Genomic DNA, 21,836 nt, shown 5'->3' with positions numbered 1-21,836 from the left:
CTTCAGTCTTTTTTTTCTTTTGGACAAGATCTTGTTATGTAATAGCGTGGGCTGGCCTAAAACGTCCACTCTTTCTGCCTCTGTGTCCTCAGTGCTGGGATTAACATGAGTAACATTCCTGGTGATGGCAGCTCCTCTTCCCCTTCTTCATCATTCAATAGTGATTCCACAGCTATCAAGGTACAATACACTGCAGTATAGAAAAATATCACTTGTCTCTTTTTCTTAGTCTTATTGTTTGTGAGTACTATGTTTTTTTTTTTCATTTAATGTATAGAGTAGTATCATTCACTAAAATTATAACATGGGCCACATAATTAAAAAAATTTAATAGCCACATTAAAAATTAAAAGATATGAGTTTAATTAATCTTCCTAATATTTTATTTATCCCAATATATCTGTATTACTTCAGCATGTAATCAATATAAAATTATTAAAACTGTATACATTGTTAGTTTTTTCATTGTCTTTGAAATCCATTGTGTACTTTATTCTTTTTTTTTAAAATTTATTTATTTATTAAGGATTTCTGCCTCCTCCCCGCAACTGCTTCCCATTTCCCTCCCCCTCCCCTGATCAAGTCCCCCTCCCTCATCTGCTTGAAGAGCAATCAGGGTTCCCTGACCTGTGGGAAGCCCAAGGACCGCCCACTGGCTTTGGGGGAGCCTAGGCAGTTTGGATGCTCACCTTACGAGACCTGGATAGAGGTGTACTTTACTCTTAATATGCCTCTCAGTCCAGAGTAGTTGCATTCCAGGTGCTTGATAGGTACTTGTGAGTGGTATTGTATAACATACCTATAGAAGTACTTTTAAGTTAGTGATGGTTTTATGATATGTTGAAACAATTGGTAGAGAAAGATATAACAAATAAAAATAAGTTTATGTTATGAAAATATATTGGAAAAGTTCGTGATTTTGGAGTGATCAATGAATAAAATTATTTTTTTAGTTCTGAAATCAGGAGCAGATTGAAACCATAACCTGTATGGTAAAACCCCAGGGAATTCCCAGGAAGGAACCTATTGTAATGGGCAGAAAAACCTCAGCTAGAGGAGAACTACAGTACTGTTATGTCCTGGAAATCAGTGGAAGGGAGTTTCACAGAGATATGATGAGTTGAAGTAGTCATTGCCTAATAAAGTGAAAAAAGAAACCAGGCAAGTTAGTTGACTTTTTGCCAAACTTAATGGAAAACTGTTTTAGTAAAGTGATAGCTAATAAAATTAGGATGTAGTAATTTCAGCATTAAATGTACGTTGAAATAAAGGCAATGAGCATTTATTATTATTTTATGACTCTTGATAAGGATAATTGGTAGGAGACAGTGGCTAAAGGTTGAAGACAAAGGAAAATATTAATGAAGCAAATTGTAATAGATGGCCTTAATGAATAGGATTCTGCATTCAAATAGAGGATTGAGTTATGGAAAAGAATGTGTTAACCATGGCATAGAAATGAAGGTGTTATAAAACATTTTTAAAAATTGTATGTTAGAATGTGTTCTGAGTTTCAGATAAAACCTGTTTGCATTACAGACAGCTATAATAACTTAAGCATACTTGGATATATTACATTGTTTACTTTTCAGAAGCTGGGACAATACAAGCCAATAGAATCATGTGATACCATTTTAACATTAAACCTACTGCTACTTGTGACTTTAAACCTATGTGATGCTACTATATGATAATAATTTCTTAGAATTTCAATTTGGTTCCATAACAACAAAATGCATTCATATCAAGATTTGATCTTATTGTTGGCTACCATGTCAATTCGCTCATTTCTTCTTTGTAAATTGTACATGGGTTTGGTTGAACTTCAGTTTACATAGCATTTTGGAAATGTAGTTTTTACCTTTCATGTTGTTAGAGTTTTAGAGTTTCCCGTGTTGCAGTCAAGGTTTCAGTTAAGGAGATAGTTTCGTCAAGGCTTGATTGCCCTGGGTGATCTTGAAACATATTTCATTCACAATAGATGTTAATTGTTTATTTGGGTTGACTGGAGGGTTATGTGGACCATACCAAAGGCTGCTTGCGTATCTTTACGTGAATGCTGAGATCACTCAAAATTAGTGGCATTCTAAAAAAAAAAAAAAAAAACAAAACAAACCAACCCCCCCCCCCAAAACCGTAAGACCCGAAAGGAAGTTGCAGTGTCTTTTGTGGCAGACATGGTCACTTCCACTATATGTGTTCTTTAATCAGACCAACCATCCTGGACTTCAGGAGGGCACTCCACGAAGGCATGTGTTTCCTTTGGGGAATAGGCTACCTTGCCCTCGATTTCTTTGACTAATGAAACTGATCATTTGACTGTAGGAGCAAAACCATTTTTAAAAAAAAAAATAAATTGAGAATGACAAGAATTGGGATAAAATATTTTTTTATTAAAAATACACAATGTACAGCATTTCATCTAGTTCTTTAAAATATACAGAATGCTGTCAACTACTTGTTATCATCTAAAACTCAAATGTGTCATAAAATCATGACTTAAAAGTGAATTTTGCAGTGAGTAAACATTGAGACCTTGATACATTGTCATCTAGAATACCTATCGTGTTTTTGGTGCAGAGTTCTGACCAACTTCGCCATAGTTATTCCTTGGTTTCAATTTTCTATGATCATGACTGACTGGGATTTGGGCTGAGGATCTCTAAGATATACTAGATAGTTTTCTTTTCCTTTATTCTTCTTCTGCTCACCTAAATCAGATGTCTGCAGGCATGGCTTTGCTTTGTCCACTGTTGCATCCTAAGCAGTAGGTGCAATTCATAGTAAATGATGAATAGGTGAATGTCAAATGTATTTTTTTTGAGAGTATACAACATGATCATTGAACAAACATTTCTAGAAAGTATGTTTCTCTCTTGTTTTATTTTTTTTTCTGCCTTTGAAAAGCCTTTCTTCCCTCCCTTCCTCATATCCCAGTTCAGAAAATTCTATGTGGCTATAAATTCTTGGGTCTTTTGTTCAAAGTAGGTGCTTTGAGTTTTCTCTAGTCTGAATTATTTTTAACAGGTTATTCTGACTTTGATTAATATTTAAGATTATTCTGTTAAGAGATGTCTTATTAGGTAGTTAGTCCTATAATTTTGTGATGTGTAAACTGTTTACAAACTGTATTTACTATTGTATTGATTGCCCTTCCTTTTTTGCTATATTCATTTTTTGTCATAATGTCCTTCTTGGGTGAATTTCTATTTCAACATGCCTCTGTCTGTATTGGTATACCTAAGGATCCTGACTAAAATATGGTAACAACAGAAATAGTCATGGTGCCCACTCTTATGTACATGGTGACACTTTAGTTCTCTTCAAGACTGTTCATGGCTTGTGGTAACCAAGAGTCATTTTCTTGCGATGATGGTTTCCATCTCCCATAGAGTAATGTTGATCCACCTTGTATCAGCAACTCTCTGTGCACTTCTGTGTTTTCCTTCATTGGAGGCTCCAGATTTAAACTGATTATATGTTTATCTTCCAGTTTACCTCTGGGCTTTTTGTTCTTAGCAGAAGTTCTTGATAGTTTTAGTTTTAGTTTTAGTGTTTTAGATTATGAAGTTGCTTATAAATCTGACAAACTTGGCTTTTTCTCTATATATAGCTGTTTATATAAACCAACCAAATTTTATATACTTAGGAGTGCATAAACTTCAATCAAGCTAATGACCTCAACCTAAATTATTATTTTATATTTATAGTTGATTGAAAAATCCTCGGAGAATCTGAGTAAGTTCTAATTAATTAAAAATAAGCAAAAGCTCACTAAGCACATGCCATCTTAAGAGTACCTAAGAGGCTGCGTTTTTCTTAAGTACATGAGTTCTTGTGCATGTCAGGATTCAGAATTCACATTGAATTTAATTTGCAGTCAACAGTCTAACCTTTGTGATCTTACAAGTACCTTTATATTGAGCCAGATCAGAGATCAGTACTTCGGGATCACCAGGTGAACAAATGGGACTTTGTTATAGAACACTGTCTTCTTGGAAGACATAACCATTGAAATCAGACAGAAATTAGACTGTTGAAATTAGAGCAGCTACAATGCCTTGCAGGAGACCCTACCAAGGTTTTCTCTTGGAACAAAAGTGGAGACAGCACCATGAGTGGTACATAACAGACAGACATAGGGTGTCTCAGAAATAGCTCATATGGAGGGGTGCAGCAATCACCAAGCAGCACATGAGTTTCCTCCTCTCCTTGAAGACAGTGGTTATCTGCATTTGTTGTTGGTGGTGATGGTGGAAGACTTTTCTGGAGTTAAGCTGTCTATCTACCTATAGATTCTCCATATTTGTCTAAGTAACCTTTTACCTATGCTCCAATAAATAACCCCAATTAGACTCACCAGCTCGACAAGCTAGAGTTTGGTGGAATCATTACTTTGTTTTGATTTCCTTGAGGGTAAACAGATGTCTGTTCTTATCTTTCCTCTTAAACAAATCTCACCCAAGCCAGTCCCTGGCAGTTTGTAGCATTCCCTGTCATGTGCTATTAACTATAGTGTGGCTAGTAGGATGGTCAGTATTTCTATAGAGAAGTAATCTTTTCTAATTTTACCAGGTTCCTTACCTCACCTCCTCTTTCCTCCTTCTCCTCCCTTTCCTCCCTCCCCTCCCCTCTGCTCTCCCCTTCCCTCACATCCAGTCCCCTAAGGTTTCTGTTTTTAATTGATTTATTGAGCACTACATTTTTCTCTGCTCTCCCCTGCCTCTTCCCTCCCCTTCAACCTCATCCAGGGTCTTCATGCTCCCAATGTACTCAGGAGATCTTGTCTTTTACTACTTTTCACGTAGATTAGATCCATGTATGTCTCTCTTAGGGTACTCATTGTTGTCTAGGTTCTCTGGGATTGTGATTTGTAGGCTGGTTTTGTTTGCTTTATGTTTAAAAACCACTTATGAGTGAGTACATATAATAATTGTCTTTCTATGTCTGGGTTACCTCACTCAATATGATGTTTTCTAGCTCTATCCATTTGCCTGCAAATTTCAATATGTCGTTATTTTTTTCTGCTGTGTAATACTCCACTGTGTAAATGTACCACATTTTCTTATTTATTTTTTGGGTGAGGTGCATTTAGGTTTTTTCAAGGTTCTGACTATGACAAACAAAGCTGCTATAAACATAGTTGAGCACATGTCCTTGTAGTATTATTGAGCATTTTTTGGATATATACCCAAAAGTGGTTTTACTGGGTCTTGAGGAAGGTTGTTTCCTAATTTTCTAAGAAATCGCCATACAGATATCCAAAGGGGCTGTACCAGCTTGCACTCCCACCAGCAATGCAGTAGTGTTCCATTTACCCCACAACCTCTCCTGCATAAATTGTCATCATTTTTTTTTATTTATTTTATTTATTTATTATGTGTACAGCATTCCTTCCATGTGTGCCCGCAGGCCAGAAGGGGGCGCCAGGTCTCATCATAGATGGTTGTGAGCCACCATGTGGTTGCTGGGAATTGAACTCAGGACCTCTGGAAGAGCAGTCAGTGCTCTTAACCGCTGAGCCATTCCTCCAGCCCCCATCATTTTTTTTTTATCTTGGGCATTTTTATAGGTGTAAGATGGAATCAATAGCCTGGTATTGGCATAAAAACAGACAGGAGGACCAATGGAACTGAAACAAAGACCCAAATATTAATCCACACACCTACGAACACCTGATTTTTGACAAAGAAACAAAAAATATAAAATGGAAGAAAGAACGCATTGTCAACAAATGCTGCTGGCATAACTGGATATCACCATGTAGAAGAATGAAAATAGATCCATATCTATCACCATGTACAAAACTCAAATCCAAATGGATGAAAGACTTCATAAAGCCAGCCACACTGAACCTTATAGAAGAGAAAGTGGGAAGTACACTTGAACGCATTGGCACAGGCGACCGCTTCCTAAATATATTCCCAGTAGCACAGACACTGATGGAAACAATAAATGGGACCTCCTGAAACTGAAAGCTTTTGTAAAGCAAAGGACATGATCAACAAGACAAAATGGCAGCCTATAGAATGGGAAAAGATCTTCACCAACCCTATATCAGACAGAGGTCTGATTTCCAAAATATAAAAAGAACTCATGAAATTGGTCGTCAAAAGAACAAATAACCCAATGAAAAATGGAATACAGACCTAAACAGAGAACTTTCAATAGAGGAATCTAAAAGGGCTGAAAGACACTTAAGGAAATGTTCAACATCCTTAGTCATCAGAGAAATGCAAACCAAGGTTTCTTATTGTAGCCCCACCTATTCTGAAACTTGCTCTGTAGACCAGGATAACCTTATACTCAGAGATTCTGTCTCTGCCTCCTGAGTGCTAGAATTAAAGGAGTTTTGTACCATGCCCCAGCATTTCCCTACTTCCTGAGGTCTTGTTTCTTTATTTCTATTTTAGCTCATTAGTATTTTATATATTCACACATCTATAGTAGATGAAAATTCCTCACTTTTCTTCTTATGTATATGCTTTGAAGAGTTGTGGACAGCTCTTGTATTGTTTCTTGATTGCCAGCCAAGTTATACACATTTAACTTCTTAGATGTTTCTTTATAATTGAGTTAGCTTAGCTTCCCCCCCCCCAGGAACGGCCCCCCCCATTTCATCTGTACCATGAATGAACAGACAAAAACATCCTATTCCCTGGTTTCTTCTATACCTTTTATTCCTTTACCCTTCTTTTGCTTTTGACATATTTCTAGTTGAGTTAAAGCCTGTCAGATATTGTTATTTGGACCATTTTGGCAGTACATGAATGACTGGCCTTCAATTGTCAATGTTGCACACAGTAATAGCTCCAGAAGTATGTGCTAGAGGAAAGAAAGGAAGTGTAAAAGAAGACTGAGGTGCAAATTAATGCATTCTGTAATAACATGGCAGATTTACCCGTGCCACTTAAAGTAAACCAAAGTACTAGAACTCTTCATCTTAGCTGTCCTCCTGTGATGTTGTATCTGTGTAGTAATCTGAGTTGGAGACCCCTGGTTATTGTTTGACGTTAGCCATGTTTTTACTTGGTTTCTTTTCCCTTTTTAAATTTTTTTTTCTCCACCATTCCATGCAAGTGATCGGTACTTGCTGTCAAGTTCTGTGGTTATGAACAAAACTGGGCAGGGGATCATTTTGTTGGAAATTACATAGGCTCAGGTGGTAAATGTTTCTTGTCTCTGTATGTAACATTTGAGGCAAGTGCTTTTGGTTCTTGCTATTTCTATGCAAGTCACTGGTCGTTGTTTAACAGCTGCTCCAGTGGAGATATGCAGGCAGAAGCACTAGAAGACCTTTGGTACTATTTATCAACACTGTGTTAGTTATACAACTTTTCTTGCCCTGATTGGCAGGGAGAAGCATACTGCTTCTAGATGATGCTGAGCTTAGTGTAAACTATGCCAGCATGGGATCTGGACTTGTCACAGTTCATGAGTCTTTTCAACTGGTGTGTTGAAAATGGATCTCCATCTCTACTTACCTTGTACATTAGAGAGGGAAAGGTCATACTCTAGGAGATAATGACTTATTGGTGACTTTTGTCACCAGTTCAGATAGCAATATTTAGTTGAAGGTTGAAATAGCACATACTTGGTCTTCTCATTTCTATTAGCTTTGTTGCTAGTACAGATTTGAATAGGCTAGCAGAGAAGGTTTCCTGTTTGTGTCTGTGACAACTTTCTAGATGATTGTCATTTAATTTTTCAAGCATATTTTAAAAATAATTTTTTACCTCTTTCCTTATTAAGGCATAAAATATTCAGAATCTAATTAAACTTTTTCCCCAAATTATTTAATTCTGGCAAGGTCAAGGTTAGAATAGCAGCTGAAAAAATTCTTCCTGTGTAGTGTCCTAAAAATATTAATATCAGTTTTCCATATTTTACTCTCTACTTTCATATAAGAATTTAAATATGACTGTGTGATTATGAATAATGTGTTTCACTTAACTATCTTTAAGCAGATAGTTAAATAACTTGGAACCCATGAAAGTCTAAGTTAAAGAAGGGTAGTTTTTCATGTATCTTCTAAACTGTCAACAGTGTCGTATTCCTCTGTAGTATTTTTAGGCAGCTGATACTTTCTTCAGCGTAGCTCTTGCTTCTTGTGTCTTTCCAATGCCTATCAAAGAAAAAACAACATGCTGACCGGACTTTAAAGGGACAAAACAAAACCTCCAAACAAACTAACAAAACACAAAAATCCAAGAACCACCCCATGCTAAATTACCCATGCAGTCTTGATGTGCATCAAAGTGACAGTCTTACAGTGTGTCATTGAGGGAGGCTAGCAAGAAATAACAAGCAATTTGGCACTGACACAGGCTTATAGCCAGCAGGTTTTGTGTTTTTTGTGAGGCAGAGGGTTAAGCTTCACTAGAGCACTGAAATAAGGAAAGCAGTCTTGATCTTTCTTACTTAGACTGTTGTTTGTTTTTTCTTGCAGACCACCATTGTGTAATGTGTGTGTGTGTGTTGGGGGGGATTGTGGGGTTGTGGGTGTGTTTGAAATACAAGTACCCTTCCTCTGTACAGTTTCCACATTGAGTAAATGGCATTATTTTGTAGAGGGACTTCTATTGAATTTGCCTTTGTTAGCTTTTGTGGAGATTTTGTTTATGTTTGCATTTGTATTACACATGTGAAACTTTTGTGTAGTCTGCACAATCGATGGGAACTCCTATCTACAACTGCTCTGTTGGAGTCAGAGAACACTGCTGTCACCCACTGTCCCCTCTTCTGAAACCCTGACCATTGGGGATTGGAGTGTGATATGTCTGCTTCATTTAGGGTTGCACTCTCTACAGTCTCTTATTCTGTGTATGGTGATCAGTTGAAGATTTCTTGTTAATTGTTGCTAGGAGAAGCATCTCTGATTTGGACTGAGAGATGCCTTGGTAATTGTTTTAATACTATGTCCGTTTAGCAGAATAACACTTATTAGGTTCTTTCCTACAGCTTTTGACCTGTCCAGCCACAGGTTCATATCCCGTTTAACAGTGCCAGGCATGGGTTCCATCCCATGGAATTGGCCATGATATACCCTGTTTAGACAAAAAAATCTGCAACTGCTTCCTGTTCTTATCTAAAATTCAGGGTCAGTTCATGTTTTCTTGAATTTTGTCCTTTTTAGGAAGTTTGATAAGTTAATAGGTACAGAAATGAGTTTCCATGCAACTAAAGGATACATATTTAATTCCTTTCAAATCAAAATGCAAGGCAAAACAAAACTTTTTTAAAACATATCTCAACTTTCATGAAATTACATTTGGTAACTTCGCGTCAGAAGTATGAAAACGTGGCATCAGGAGTTTTAAAGGAGCTGGTTTGAACAAGGACTTTTCTCTTTGAGTTAGAATTCTGTGAAAGTTTATAGAATTTCCTCAAAATATGAATTTATTTACTTTTATATTAATAAAAATGATATGCTTTCAAGTTGAATTTTAAATATTAGTGTTTTATGATCAATATAAGTATAAAGAATGTTTTTGAAGGAGAGGCTTATATTATTTTAACTGATTTTTTGTAAAATATTATTTACTTTGGGAGGAAAAACTAATCTGTTCTTGTAACAATATAACATGTGACAGAAAAGAAAGTAAATGGTGATTTGTGCTAGAGTTATTAAGAAGAAGCATTTGTTAATGCTGTGTGTATAGGAAACAATATCTACAATCGATTCTTTAAGATCATTGTGATATCTAACAGCTTTTTTTTTCTGAGATGTATTTTTCATTTAGGAAGTATTTTAAAATCATCGAAAGGCTTTGGGTAAATGCGTAGATTAGACTTATGTATTAAATAAACTCACCTGTTATTTTCCCTCTTTCAAGACAGGTTCAGCAACACATTGCCTCATTACTTTAGCAAAACAAACAAATATTAAAATTGCCTTTTCTGTTCAGTGCTCATGTACTACTTACTACAATTACCGCTCTTTCAGTGTTTTCTCTTAAGACTACTTTTTTTTTCTTTAGGAAGTACTGAAAAGGATTATGATGAGTTGCTTGCCAATTTTTATGGATTGAATATTTAGGCTAACTTTAACCTTCTGATTATGGCAATATCAGAAGAAACACAACTGAAACTTTATTTATTTTGTTCTGGTTTAAGTTCATTATAGTTTTGTCTTGACTTCCTAAAGACAAGGTTTGAGGATTTTTTTTTGTAATTGGATATATTGAATAGTACTATATATTAAATATTATTAATTTAAAGATAGTTTTATTTAAAATCTCCATTTCTTTTCCTGCGCGAAGACAGCTGGGCGGTGGTGGTGCATGCCTTTAATCCCAGCACATAGGAGACAGAGACAGGTGGATCTCTGTGAGTTCGAGTCCAGCCTGGTCTACAGAGTGAGTTTCAGGTCAGGCTCCAAAGCTACAAAGAAACCCTGTCTCGAAAAACAAACAAACAAAAAACCCCCACAAAAAGCAAAAACAAACAAACAAAAAACGAGAGAGAGAGAAATATTAACTTAGAAAATACACACATAGGTACCTAAGAGAAATGCTGTATATTAGGAATTATAAAATCTAAACAACTTTTGGTCAGTGTTGTTGACATTCTCATTGTAGACAATAAATTCTATTATATTTTGTTTAATTCACAACATGTACTAAGATCTATTTTAGTTTGATATGATATGGTTTTCAGAAATTATATAACATGGAAAATTTGTTGGATAATACAAAATGAGATGAATATTTCTTTTAAACTCTTATTTTATTATGCCATGTACTAAATTTTTAGTTTTGCCTAGTGATTTATTTCATTTAAAAATTAATATAGCCGGGCGGTGGTGGCGCATGCCTGTAATCCCAGCACTTGGGAGGCAGAGGCAGGCGGATCTCTGTGAGTTCAAGACCAGCCTGGTCTACAAAGGGAGTTCCAGGACAGGCTCCAAAGCTACAGAGAAACCCTGTGTCGAAAAACAAAAACAAAAACAACAACAACAAAAAAAATAAAAATTAGTATAATTTCAGAAACAACTTTTTAAGTAGATGGTTTAATGTATTATTTATTATTATACAGCTAAAACACCAAATTCTTATTTCTAAATTGTGTTTCAAAACATGAATATTCTTTCTTTAGGCATACAGAGTGTAGGTCTTTGTCACATTTCAGTAGAGAATACATTACAAGAGGATTTTTCTTAATGTTTATATTTAACTAATTTCTGATATATTTGAATTTCTCCTGTGCTAACGTTATAAAATACTTTCACAAGTGTTCATATTTTCTGTGACATCTCACACAGCTCGGTTTTTGTCTGAAATACCATATGATTTCCCTCTTTCAGGCTTACACTGCAGGTTTTAAACTGCTGCTAGTACATGCAAGGTAAGATGACATTTAGATCTTTGAGCAACTCTCAGTTTTAGTATCAGATTTTTTTTTTTTTTTAAAAATCCTTGTCTTAAATCTTCTCACATTTCCTATTAAAACAATTTTATCAACACTGAACAAAGAAATTCAGGGTTTTGGCTTTAACAGCAATTGAAATGCATCAAAAAGTGGTGACTACAATACAATTTTATTAATGAATGATCTACATTGGTTCCAGCTGTGTCCATGTGATTAGGCCTTCACCAGGCAACAATGGGTATTTCCCTATTGCTTTTATTTGATTTCCAAGAATGTGTCATCTGATACATCAGCTTCTGCCAATGTGCCTCTGTCTAAATGTGGGGCTTTTTTCCCCCTAAATTTCCAAAGCATAAGTTGAATACCCACAAACACCCTGCTGTAATACTGTTTCTTTTGAGTACTGGCCTAGGTTTATCTGCATGGGTGTTGCATCCCAAATCTCCGACTACAAATTAAAGCAGATGCTTCTTACAGTTTATTAGTAAAATTTACAAAGTGTACTTGCGTGATAATGCTAAAGATAGTGTTTCTGCCTTTACATTTCCATCTTAATTTTTTTTCAGTGTTATAGAGGTGAACAGACTTGCAGATTGAAATATGATTATCTAGACTGTCCCTATCTCTGACCGTATGGTATATTTTTAAAGTCTTTTGTATGCTGTTTGTTTGGATGTAGTAATAGGAGGAGCGGCGGGGCTGCCTCCCCGGCACCCCGGCCGCCTGCTTGGCTTATGCCCCGAAATAACAACACACAAACTGTATTCATTTAAACACTGCTTGGCCCTTTAGCTCTAGCCCTTACTGGCTAATTCTGATATCCCGATCAACCCATCTCTAATAATCTGTGAGAACTGGTCTTACCGGGAAGATTCTAGCCTAGTCCATCCTGGGTCGGAGCTTCATGGCGTGTGTCTGCCCGGGAGCGGGGCATGGCATCTCTCTCAGGCGTCTGCTCCCGAGAGGAGAGCTGTGGAGTCTGACCTCACTTCCTCTTCCTCCCAGCGTTCTGTTTACTCCTCCCACCTATCCTCTAACCAATAAAATGGGCCAAGGCAGTTTCTTTATTAGCCAATGACCTTCCTCCATCATTTGGATAATTGTAAACTCTATTTTTAGTGCACATCCCCCAAAAGATAACCAAGTAGAAGTAGGCTCTACAGGAGGGGTTGTGTATCATGTAAGGATTCGAGAATTATTTTAAAAGAGAAAATAGATGAAATTGAAGTTGATATCCTCTTCCAAACATAGGTGAATGCTATTTTCTTATTATTTTTGACATTATATGCATTTTTTTTTGGAATACTTGTTTTGAAAGGATCGATCTTAGGTTATTTTACTGTGATTATCTTTTTTTCTGTTCTTGGGGGTCTCAGGATAAAAAGGCTATGTTGTACTTACTCAGTTTTTTTGTGCAGTTAAGTTGTTGGCATCTTTTAACTTACTGTGTACTTGGTTTATGTAGATACATCCTATTGGTTTCTTCTTGAATACCTAATGGTGATGTATTAATGTGATAGTTCTATGTTTGAATAGAAAAACTAGAACTGGGCAAATTGGTGTGAACTCTAACAATAACTGTTTGAATGGATATGTAAGAAATATAATGATTAATATTAAAGCTATTAATCGCTCATACATCTAAAGGATATAATACCTTTAATTTGGGAAGTTTTGTTACTTAATAAATATTAATAAATTTAAGTATTATTTATTATAAAATCCTTAAATGTTATTCATCACAATTTCACACATATAAACACTGTCTCGATCATATTCTCCTTCAATTCCTCCTTCTTCTTCCCTCAGGCACCCTTAGCCCATTCCTCTTTCCTTTTCGTGTTCTTTCCTTTTCCCTGTCTTTTTTCTTTTCTTTTTTTCTTTTTGTAACTCACTGAGACCCGTCAGTGCTACATGGCAGAATGTTGGCTGACCTTGTTGACATAGTCTGGTACACTTATTGTGTAGTAACTGTACCCAGAGTTAGTTCATGAATAAGATGGGCATGCCATATTCAGAAGATGGCACCTCACAGCATTCTTCTTAATTCTCTAGCTTTTGCATTCTTTCTGTCATGTTTTCTGAGCTTGGGTTAAGGGCTGAGTCAATAGTCACTTTCTCTCAGCATGGACCAATTCAAATTATCTGCAGTAGCTGCTGATGATCACAGAGAAGCTTTTCTGATTAAGGTTGAGAGCAACATGAATCTATGCACTTAACAAATATTAAGAAGGCAGTTTGACAGAATATCCATATAGCAAGACAACAGTATAGGATTCCTCCCTACGGCTAGGACCAGGACTGAATTTTCTCCTTTTGGATAGGTCTTATATGCAGTCCAAAAATGGATATTTTAACATCATTACTTGATAGTGTTATCAGCCATGTACCAAGTATTCACATATCAGGGCCTGTTGGGGTTATTCTTATTCAAACCATTTAATCATATGGACTAAGACATTGATCATTTCTTTCAGGTTTTCCAATATGGTGAAATGTATCCTAATGACTCTCTGGATTTCATCAGTGTCTATTGCTCTATCTCCCTTTTCTCTTGTTTTAGTAATTTGGGTCCTTTCTCTTGCCTAATTTGGCTAAGGGTTTATCAATCTTATTAATCCTTTTAAAGAACCAACTCTTCATTTAATTGAGTCTAGTTGTTTCTGTTTTATTAGTGTCTACTCTGACTTGATTATTTTTCCCTGTTTATGGTTTTGTGTATTGTTTGTTCTTTTTTACCTCAGGTTCTTAGGCACATCAGTAAGTTGTTTACTTGGGTTTTCTTTGATTTGTCTGATGTAGACACTTAGACTGATACATCTCTTAGGACTATTTTTGTTGTATCCCACAGATTTGGGTATATTATAGTTTTACCTTTTTTTTAATTCCAGGAACTTTTAAGTTTTATTTTTTCTTTTTATTTATTCATGCTAGAGTTGACTGGCTTGATCTTGTTTAGATCTTGTGCAAACAGCCATAGCTACTGTGTATTCATGCTGGAAACAGTCCTGTCATGTTCCCAAGATAGTGTTTGCACCCATCCTCCTGGACCTCTGTTTCTTACAATTCTTATGCCTCCTCTTCTGTGATAATGCCTGAGCCTGGGGGAAGGGTGCTATAGATTTTCCATTTGTGACTGAGCACTCCATCGTTGACTGTCTGTGTTTGCAGTAGCTGCCATCTGCTACACAGAGAGGTCTGAGAGCTGCACTAATCAATGGGTAGAGAGATTTAAATTTAGAGGACAATTCGATACCGTGTAAATTTATACTAGTTAGGTTTACACTGAGTAAAATTATACTTGTTAGGTTCACACCTGGGGCCTGTGAGCTCCCCAACTTTGTGGTCTTGGCCAGATTTGGCAGTACAGGCATATGTTTCCTGTTCTAAAGTAGGCCTTAAAGCCAATCAAAAAGTGCTGAATTACCCCCTAGTATTCATAGTACTCCTGTCCTGGTCATTATTGTATTTTACAGGGTTTGAAGCTGTTTTTCCCTAGCAGCATGAATAGCTGCTTCTAGCACTCTGAAAATTAGCCAACAGGGAGGAAGCTTTTCATCAGTATCAAACAAGTCTCTTGGCCTTTACAAGTACCAACTTGCCTTCTTCATGTTCTGTGTAGTGTCAGTGTATAGTCACCAATGTGTGTATTATCTTCAGCAGTAAATTCTTGCCATCAGATTCTGGTGGAAAACTAAGAACAATAACAATAGCCTTTATTGTTTTGTGGATCCCTGGGAGATAGCTGGAGTTATTCCTCTACTTCATCCAAGACTTTTCATTTGGCAACCTATGGCTTCTGAGATGAACATAAGCCTATGTATAGGCTAGCTCCAATTACACACACACACACACACACACACACACACACACACAGATTGTAAAATAGTAGGTGTACCTATGACCTTTTGTATATATCATCAGAGTTAGTTATCCCTCTCCTTACATCTTCTACCCTATAGAACCATGTCTTTCCCAACTTACCAAGGTAAACCTCTGTTCTTATCATTTCTCCTTTCCCCTTCATATACCTGCGCTCTTCTATCCCTTTCATCCTTTAAGATTTTTATTCTTCCTTCTTTCCACTGATCTTTTCTTCAACTTCCTGGATTCTGTAGGGTCTCCAAATTAAACACACAGACCTAAATATTTTATACTTGGATTCACAGCGAGAACATGTGATTTTTGTTTTTCTGGGCCTGACTAGCCTCACTCTGTAAAGTTGTTGTTGTTGTTGTTGTTTTTTTGTTTAAAGTTTACCTGCAAAAGTTATGATTAATTAATTAATTTTTTAACAACTGAAGAAATTTCCATTGTGTATAGGTACCACATTTCCGATGCCTGTTCATTACTTGCTGGCCATGCAGGCAGTTTACATGTCCTTGAATAATGGACAGAACATTCCTCAACATGGATAAGTATTTGTCTCTGGAGTAGGAAATTGAGTTTCCTGCCCAAATGTGGTGTCATTAGGTCATGTGATTGATCTGTTTCTGACTTTCTGAGGAACTACTACAATGATTTTTCAGGGAGCATCTTCCTTTGATTTTCCACACTCTTGATTTAATTTTTTTGAAAGAACTTACTATTGGTCCTTTACTAAGAGCCAGCTCAGTTGCCTTATGATATTTATCATTTCATATTGCAAGCATAGATACATCTGAGGCCAGTAACTATATTTGATTCATCTAATTATAACAAAATGTATAGTATAATTTTTAAAACTTAATCAAAAATGTTTGATAAATATTTTTTTTATCATGTTTTTCAGTCATACAGACCTTCGTGCTCTCTGAAGAGTGACCTCAGGATGTTGAAGACTTAGAACCCTATCCGCAGAGCTCCTTCATCTCTTCTGGTTTATGTTTGGAGGTCATCATCCCATCATCAGGGACAGGTTTGTGACAGCCTTATACAAAGTATCTGTCTCATTTTAACCTTTACTAGCCATTGTCATCTAGTATTCTGTATTGCTTTCCTATTTGGCACATTTATTTCATGATCCTTCATATACTGCAGTTTAGAAGAAGTTTTTCTTGTGAAAACAGCTTGTCATGTTGCCTGATATTATGATGCCCAGATAGTAGGCACAATTAAGTACTTGCTGATTGGGATGATGAGTAAAGATCAGCTGAAATTGACAGGAAATATTTCTTGGCAGGCTTATCTAAATGGTGATGGGGTTATTGTTATAAGTTTTATGATCTCATATAGTTTCTGTGAAATCTAATCATGGATTGGTCAGGGTTTTTGTTTTGTTTTGTTTTTGTTTTTTATTTGAATGTCTATACATGTTCTGTCAGAAAATAGTTTTTTTTAGCCTTGGCAGCTCTGCTGGCCAATTTTATGTCAACTTGACATAGAAACTAGATTTATCTGAATGAAAGGAACCTCCATTGAGAAATTGCCTACAGGTGATCCAGATCTTAATTAGTGATCCATAGGGAAGGGCGTGCCCATTGTGGATGGTACTGTCCTTGGGCTGGTGATTCTGTGTTCTATAAGAAAGGGAGTGAGCAAGTCATGGGGAGCAAGCTATTAAGCAGCACCCCTCCATGACCTCTGAATTAATTCCTGCTTCCAGGTCCCTTCCCTGTTTGGGTTCTTGTCCTGGCTTCTTTCAATGATGAACAGCAACATTGACTTGTAAACAAACCCTTTCTTGCCCTACTTGCCTTTTGGTGAATGGTGTTTCATCAGATCAGTAGAAACCCTAAGACAGCAGCTTAATTTTTAAGGTAATTCTGTCACTGCAATAAGCAACTTATTTTCATTTGAAAGAATGAACTATTTTGAATATTCTAGTTGATTTTGATAATTACCTTACAAGAAAATAATGTTATAGTTGCATACATTGAACATTGTGTCTAGTATGTAAAGAAACAAGAGAATAGTATAAAAGCGATTCACTGTCTTAGAAGCAAGCTGCTACTGAATTGATGTTTGATAGATCCATCAGAATGAGTGTCCTCTGACCCACTTTACAAGGTCAGTTGTAGGGTATTGAACGCTAAAGATAACCTGAATTTTAATATCATTTGATTTTTGTGCTCAAAATTTGTAAAGAGATTCTTTTCTCTTTGTGATTTTTCCATCATAGTTATCTTATGTCAGTTCTGCTTGGATTATTTTTCTAGAATTCTGAAGATTGTAACTTGGCAGTAAAAAAAATCAATATTATTATATGGCTTCTAGTGACATAAGTATTCCCTTTGGATACCCATAAAAACATATAGTTTTCTCACTATAATCTTTATATATCAGCTTTCTTAGAGGTCATAGTATTAATGTTAGAGATGATCTTCTCAGGGACAGAAGTCACCACATTGGCCATAAAGTTAAAGATGCCACACAACACTTCCCAAAGATCATGACTTCTTTTCTCAACTAAATTCATGCTTATTTTGTGATATAGAATGTTATGTATTGATAGTTGATTTTTAATACCCCTTTAAATATACGAAATAGATTTGCCTTTGGTTTTATCATTAACATATTGTTGTTTTTATTATTTTTATGTTCTCTGGAGAGTTATTTAAGTATAAGCTTTTTCTGGAAGTTTCTTCTTTTTTTCTTGTGTTTTAGGTTATATTTTAAACTGTGAGAAAATGGTTGCATTACAAAATAGTTCTAGGCACGAATTTTCTATTGATTAAAAAATGAAATTCACTGTTTAAATTGTAAAAATATGCCTGAACTTTGTTTACATTAAAATATTTGTCTTCTAAGTCTTAGTTGATACTAGATAATGTTTTATTGAGTCTCTGTGTATGTGTATGTATTAACAATGGGAAATCTGAGTGGTTATGGGGAGGGAAAGTCTTAAAATTCCAAGACTTTCTTTATTAAATATTCTCCTTATCACTTTCATTTGTTACCATGTGTACCACATGTGTGTGATTATATTTTAACATTTTTTATTGTTTTTGCTTTCTCAATGCAAAACACTGGATATTAAGTGTGAAACTAGAACTTCTTTTTAATTTTACTCATCTTGATTAAATATTTTTCTGTCTTTTAAAATTCATGCTTAGTTATTTGTAGCATAAATTAATTCCAACTTAAACCTCCAGACTCTGTTTTAGTTCTTGTATGCCTGCTCATAATTATCAAGTATCAATACAATAGTTTTATTTCTTAACATACTTAAGTATAGATTTTAGATATGTATATATAATGATCTCGATCTGTTTACAGTTATTTAATAATTGAAATGAATTTAAAAATTCACTGTGAATTTCTTATATTTCGTGCACTTGATAAGTAGTATTTGCCAAACCAGATTATAGTGTTGTAAACTGCTGTAGATAGCATCATTAGTTTTTCCTCTTATGGATTGTTTTTAAAGTAAGTTTATATATAATAATAATAATAATAATAAACACAGTAACTTCAGAAACCATTCTTAAAGCTCCTGGAGGGAGTAGACCTTCAGCTATTGGGAAGTAGTTTGTTATTTCAAAGAACTTGGCTTTCTTCCCTAACCTTAACAAAAAATACAGTTTCTTTTAATTGAGTTTAAATCATATTCAATGATTTTTAACTTTAGAAATAACATAAAACAGAAAAAGAGGCAAAATGACTTGTAATTCCAGTAAAATAATACAGATTATTATTTTAGCTTTTTGTGTGTGTGTACTCCTGTTCTGTATTTCATGGTATATTCTCATTTCATAATACACTTTTCATATGCTTACTTTTGTGTACCTTACATATGCTTACTTATTGTACCTCAGCATGATTTTCTCCCAATAACCATTTAATTTTGAAAATCTTGTTCTTGAATATATTGACTTCTTAATAATTTATTTATATTTTATGTGCATTGATGTTTTGTCTGCATGTATGTCTGTTTAAGGGTGTTGGGTCCTCTAGAACTGAAGCTATAGATAACCATGAGCTACCATGTGGGTCCTGGCAATTGAACCCAGATCCTCTGGAAGAGGAATCAGTGCACTTAACTGCTGAGCCCCCTAGACTTACTTCATTCAAAAAAAAATGTTTATTTTATTTTATTTTATTTTATTTTATTTTATTTTTGCTTTTTATTTTTTTGGTGTTTCAAGACATGTAGGACCAGTCTGGCCTCGAACTCACAGAGATCCACCTGCTTCCCCAGTGCAGGAATTAAGGGCATGCACCACCACCGCAAGCTAACAAGTGTTTTTAATGTATGTCTGTGTGCCTGCTTTACTTTCTGTGTACCGTGTGGGTGCAGGTGTTAATGGAAACTTAAGGAGCACTGAATTCTAGTAAATGCAGGTTACACGCACTTGTGGATGCCTGGATGGGAACCCAGGTGCTCTGAAACGAGCCATAAGAGCTCTTTAATTTCTGATTTATCACTTCAGCTTTCTTGATTGTTTTTAGTGCAAAAACTGAAGGTTATAATAAAGATTCTTCTTAACTTTGTTGGTTATTGTTCTGAAGTGATCTTGCTAAATAAAAAGTTATAAGTCTTTATATTAGTTTTCATTGTGTTTTTTATGTTAACAGGATACAGTATTTTAAAGCTAATTTTTTAAAATTAAACTTTAAGTTGTGTGTTGGTATGAAGGTATCAGATCCCCTGGAACTAGAGGTACAGACTGTTGTGAGATGCCGTGTGGGTGCTGGGAACTGAACTTGGGTTCTCTGGGAGCACAGCCAGTGCTCTGAATTGGCGGGCCATCTCTCCAGCACCAAAGCTAATCTTACATGTCAATAGAGTGGGCAGCATCATTCCGTCCACATTTAAAATTGCAGATTATTTTCATTTACTTTACAGATGGCTGAAATTTTGTCATCACCTGTGCTTGTTTGTGATTTAGACAGACTTGGAAGAGGTAACTTTGTACACTTTGGCAAGCATATATTGTGGAAAATTGTTGAGTTTATTTTATATTTTAAATTCATTTCATAGAAGTACTATCTAGAAATATAGAAGTGAGCTTTAGAGCATTGAACTAGAGGAATGATAATAAAGTAATAGTCTGCTATGTTCAATACAGCTGCTTTTATAGAAAATGCCGTATATTATGCAGTTTATTTTGGGGTCTAAATTATAGTTTCTATAAAATGACTTAGGAGATTTGTTGACTGATAATCTCATTTACATCAGAAGGTGTTTATAGTCTTAGGTATAGCTATCTACATGAATATAAATGGTTATATGTGGCTATGTATATATATCATATATATAATAGAAATTGCAGTTGGAATTATCTAACACCTAATAACCTTGCTCATTTGAACATACAGCTCACAAGATTACTCTTTTTGGGTTTCTTTTAGCAGAAAGTATTTAAAAATGCCTTTTTACTTCCACATTAAATAAAAGTCTAATTATTAAATGTGAAATGGGATCTGAAGTTTGATGGTAAGAGTGGCTTCTTATCTGTCCTAGTTGTGCTTACAGAATTAAAGTAGAATGATAATGAATCAAACAATGAAACTCTGCAAGTTTTTGTTCAACTTAATGTTCCTTATAGATATTGTATTAGACCAAAAGTTTCACATTAGCTTCGAATTCACTTATTTTGCTGTGTCTCCCACTTCTTCAGGAATTGTTACTTCTTTTGTAGCTATGGGTTAAAATCATTATACCTGTTGACTTGGTAAAAAACAAAACCCTGTCATTTTCCCATAGGTTCTGAGTTCTGTGAATAGTAATAGAAAGCAATCTATATTTGAAAAGAGAGCATAAGATATCTTCAAATGCTCTTGTTTTTAAGATCAGTTAGGCCTCGTGAGTAATGGGAAATGACTAGCAGCAAGTACAGTTCTCATAGCATGTTGGTTAGAATTTACAAGTGAAAGAAATGCAACTTTGAAAGCTGAAGAAATGCACTTTGTCTCCTTGATTTACCCTGGTATTAGCTATGTTTTTGTCATATACTGAGATATATCCCAGCAAAGTAATGGCATGGTCTCCATCCTCAGGAATTCCCTGGCTTCACAGAGCAGCAGGGTGTGGGCATTAGACTAAAAAATAAACTACTACTCTTGAGAGTATAGAGCAGAGTGGAAATTGTCTGTAAGAGATAGGAGAGGCTTCATAGAAATAGTGATTCGTGAGCAAAAGTTTTTGTAAAAGATCAAAAGTAAAAGAGAAGAGAGATAATGATGAGAACTAACAGGAGAGGAAAAAACCTGCAGCGTGAGTGTGGGCAGTTGGTACTGCTTGGGTGTAGTCTGGGGAAGGTTTAGGAGGGGGATCACATGGGGCTGTAATGAAGACAGTGGAGAGGGACCAAAAATGGAACCTGCCATTTACAGAGTGCTGGATTTTATCCTTATTTTTTTAATCTTCAATTTCAGATTTATATATTTGAAATATTACTTGTGGTTTATGGAGAATTATGTAGTGGGAACATGGCTGTATATTGGACTAGTTAACTCGATAGTGTAACTAGATAGTTTGATTGATGGAGTGACTTTCTGCCGTTAAAACTTTCTATTGAGACATGCATAGATCTGTTATACAT

The 21,836-nt window shown here is 35.5% G+C and overlaps 1 protein-coding gene across 4 annotated transcripts in view; it reads left to right on the top strand.

The window, feature by feature from the left end:
- Gtdc1 (glycosyltransferase like domain containing 1) overlaps positions 1 to 21,836 on the top strand; it is a 355,136-nt gene that overhangs the window by 82,529 nt on the left and 250,771 nt on the right. For all 4 annotated transcript variants that reach the window (XM_041631624.1, XM_041631626.1, XM_041631623.1 and 1 more), the window contains exon 2: positions 16,142 to 16,267. The gene's annotated coding sequence lies outside the window, so the exon portion shown is untranslated. The remainder of the gene's footprint in view (positions 1 to 16,141; positions 16,268 to 21,836) is intronic.

The sequence above is a fragment of the Microtus oregoni genome, unplaced genomic scaffold (assembly GCF_018167655.1).
Source record: "Microtus oregoni isolate MIOR12 unplaced genomic scaffold, Mior012 000037F_ref0000500, whole genome shotgun sequence".
NCBI lineage: Eukaryota > Metazoa > Chordata > Mammalia > Rodentia > Cricetidae > Microtus > Microtus oregoni.
Note: the sequence above shows the minus strand (reverse complement) of the source record. Positions and strands in the feature narration are given on the sequence as shown.